Below are 4,308 nucleotides of genomic sequence, written 5' to 3'. Positions count from 1 at the left end.
CTCTTGATCAGATCCAATCAAGTCTTGAACCTCAAAATCAACGATCAATCCTCCGCTCCACTACTTGTTTGAGAAAACTCCCAGATTTACAAACCCCTTTGCTACGGCTGAATTCAATCCACTTGACTTTGATGAAAACCCCCAAGAAACAATCCTTTCTTGATGCAAAACCTTCCAATTTTTCAAAGAAACCCCCTTTGTATCCTTTCAACTCAACTTCGATTACAAATCTTACAGCTGGACATTATCTCAAAGATCTCTTAATGTAATGCATAATGATTATTATGTTTCAATATGATTGGATGTGAAAAGATGATTGAGAAGATGATGAAGACAAAGTATCTTTCAGGTTTCTTGCTCACACAAAAAAATGCTCTCAAAATGTTTTCATGTCTTGTGTAAATGGAATATTGTTTTACTACTTATACCAGAGTGAAAACAGAAAATAACAGAAAATTTTAGTTGGATGAGTCGATACATGTTTGCAAAAATTGACTCATGAGTCGATACATGACCCAATGGGGCGATACATGAAGTAACAAAAATGTTTTCCAGAATGAATGTATCATGATGTATCGATACATAGGGTATGGGTCGATCCATACTGGGATGATTTTTTTTCTCACAATTTTTATACAGCATGAGTTGATACATGAGTGAATGGGTCGATACATGTTTGGTAGAAAACACCAAACATAAAGGTTGACATACCATGTATCGATACAACCATCGATGGGTCGATACATACTTAAGGAAAATTGATTTTTGAGAAAAACAATTACACATGTATCAATACATGACCATATGAGTCGATACATGTTGAACCGAAGTTGAATTTTATAAACACAATTAAGACATGTATTGATACACCAACTCATGCATCGATCCAAAACATCAAAATATGTAAAAATGATATTTTAATGATGCAAAAATCTTCTCAATTGTCATTTTAATGATATGCCATGCTAGAGATATTTTTGAAATAATTTCCAACTACATTTCTATCACAAACTTAGACATCACTCAAAAACTCATAATATGGGATATCACTCAGAAACTCCCCCTTTTTGATGATGACAAATAATTGTAAGTCTTGTGACGGAAGGTAGATGAACGAGGTAAGCTCCCCCTGAGTTTATTCATAAGATCTTTGAGCATGCAATATTTCTCCCCTTTTTCAACATCAAAAAGAGACCACACATGTTCTATTAGGAGTATCATATCCATGATCACAATATCAACGTGTAGCGATATGAAGGCATACACAACATAATGGAAAACAAAAGGCATTCACAAAGAACAACCAATTGGAAGGAAAAAACACAAATGCACTCACAAAGAGTTACTAAATAGGAAATATAGTAACCATGTTTAACATAAGACGGAATTACAAAATAAAAGTTGCTAAGAGGTGCGAGAATTAAACTACATCATACAACCAAAATAACATAAGTCAAACAAGATAGTAAGATGAAACTAAAACATGGTATTCTATGCATGATATGGTATGTCATTGAAGATTTTGATTTTCATTGAATGGCATATGTTCATCTTGTCCAGGCTCGAACTTACGATTTCCACCTTCCGGAGGCGGAGGCGGAGGTTGATTAAATCCACCCATAAAGCCATGCTGCTTGGACCGTGTGAGACCCCAATTTTGGGCCCTAAGATCCCTCATGGCCCATATCATTCATATCATAACCTCAAGGATCATTGCATGCCTTTGCTTTCCCCTTAGTGGATAGATTGCCTTGTGGATTTGTTTCTTGATCACCAAGCATTCTTTGCATTTGTATATCTTTGCTTTCATATGTTTATCATTCAAAAAGTATAAAATATTGTCAGTCTAACCTTGTTGCTTGCAGTGGAAGCAATCATCAGCAATTAGGTCAAAGACAGTCATTGATCAGTCAAAGCAATGGATGATGGCCATTCTTGCAGAATTTGGGCATCATGATCAATAATCAAAGGTTCATACAACTTGAGACATCATGTGAAGTCAATTTCTCAAGGAATTAGGGTTTGGAATTCATCAGAAGAGGTTCAATCAGTCCAAAACCCTAGAAAAGTCAAACTTGGTCAACAGTTGATTTAATCAGAATTTGATGGATAGAATTGATCTGGAGAAGTTCATTCATGCTTGTATAAGCCTCATCTATCATGTCAAGCCTCATCATGGAAGAAAACCAAGCCAATCAGAAATTTTCCAGAAATAGAAAGTGGACCTGTAATTTCAACTGCCAAAAATGGAAACTTCTTGATCTTAAACTTACATCATGATACAAGCTTCAAATGATTTTTTGCCCAACATGAAAGTTGAAGATCTTGTTCTCCCATTTTCAAAAAGTCCAAGAACATCAAAATCCCATGTGTGGTTGTCAAGATATGATCAAATCATTTTCACCAATTTTTGAACTTCAACAGGCCATATCTCTCAAACCATAAGGCCAAATTTGGTGGGGTTTTTTTCCTACACACCACATTTTTTATCCTCTTTCCAAAAATATAAATTTCATGACCTAAAACCTTACCATTCAAAATGGCATTTTTGGACCTTTTCATTTAAATTCAAAGTTTGACCAAACTTTGACTTTTTGATTTATGGACTTTTTCATCATTTTGCCAATTGGGAAATGTTTTAAACCATATTTGAAACTTGCTCCAAGCCTAAAACCATTATCATACCACCATTTTCCCATCATTTTGAATCAAAATGCAAAATGGACAAAATTGGCAATTGGCTTCATTTGAACAAAGCAAGTACAGCAATTCATGTGCAGCCAAAAACAGCAAACATACAGTCTGCTAGCAGCTTGTAGCAGGCCCAAATTCTCAGCAAAAAAACACACCTCCACTCCCACTTTGTCCACAATTAGCAACTTTGCAAATGCATCATTACACACAAAAACAGCTTACCATTTAATTAAGTGATGATTAACAGGTCATATTTAAGTTTCATTCTGTCCAAACAAACCCTAATTTTGACAGCCACCACACAGAAAATATACAGTTCTCTCACTCTTGCATTTTGCAATTTTTTTGGAATTTCTGCCAAGTCCTCCAAACCCTCGAGCTTCCTCTTATTTTCTTGATCATCCATCACCATGGCAAGCTCTTTCCAAGCGTGAAATATCAGCTGGAACCATCACTGCAGAACCTGTTTTTTTTCCCAAGCATCTCAAATGGCAGTTAGAGTGTTGAGGGTTTCCAAGCACTACTGAGCCAAGGTCCTTCAAGCCTCCATCATCATCAACCATTGTGCTCATCTGTTTTTGCTTACAACCACAAAAAGAACACTGCATCATAATTTCTTCAAATACAAGTAAAATTCCAACCAACTCTTTTCTTAAAATAATGCAATACTATATGTAGTGTTTACCTTGTTGAGTATTGTGTAGCTTGAATCATGTGAATTGGTTAACTATGCTGGTCTAAATCTTGATTTTCATCTCTGTGTGCAAAGTACATTTGCTGTCAATTTGTGTTGTTCATGATGATTTAATGAATTTGGACTTGAAATTCTTGTTGTTGGATGTTTAATGATGATGTTAGTATGTGTGATTTTGTTTTCTGAACATCTTGAATTTTCAAGCTCATGATGATGATGAGTACTGCTGTTGCATAATCCATGGTTCTGTCCAGAAATTCATGTGAGGTGTGTGTTTGTTTGTTGCTAAATGTTGTGACCTGAACACTAATGCCATGTTATTGTTTGACTTTGTTTGAAAGTTGTTGATTGAATGATTGAACACATGATGTTTGATGTTGTTGGTACCACGAATACAATGAACTATGCTGTTGTGTGTGTTGCTGTGGTGATGCTACATAAGTGCTAATGCTATGTCATTTATGTGTTGTTGCTCAAAACTTGTTTGGTTTGATGGTGATGAAACATGAACTTGATGTTTTGCTTGCTAAAACCTGCTGCAGTTGTGAATCTCATGAGCATGCTCAGAAAATCCATTGCATTGTGTTTGTTGTGTTTGGTGTTGGTCGTTCAATGTTGCATGATATTTGTATGAACCTACTGTGCTATGCTGTTTTGTTTTGTTGTTGATTGATGCTACTGCATCATGACAGTACCTCCTTGCCCTGACTAGTTGTTTCTGCTGGGTTCCAAGTGATTACTTGATGGTGATGAACACAGGCTGTCCATGATTAAAACCTTGTCCCTGCCCAAATTTATGAGCTGCCCAAAACTTCCCATGATTTTGATGTTGTCTGTTGATTGTTGTTCATGAACATGAACTTGAAGTTGCCGATGAATGCTGTCTACTTGATATTGTTTGTCCATGATCAATGCTTGAA

The sequence above is a fragment of the Lathyrus oleraceus genome, chromosome 2, assembly GCF_024323335.1.
Source record: "Lathyrus oleraceus cultivar Zhongwan6 chromosome 2, CAAS_Psat_ZW6_1.0, whole genome shotgun sequence".
In the NCBI taxonomy this organism is placed as follows: domain Eukaryota; kingdom Viridiplantae; phylum Streptophyta; class Magnoliopsida; order Fabales; family Fabaceae; genus Lathyrus; species Lathyrus oleraceus.
This window is presented reverse-complemented; position numbering follows the sequence as displayed.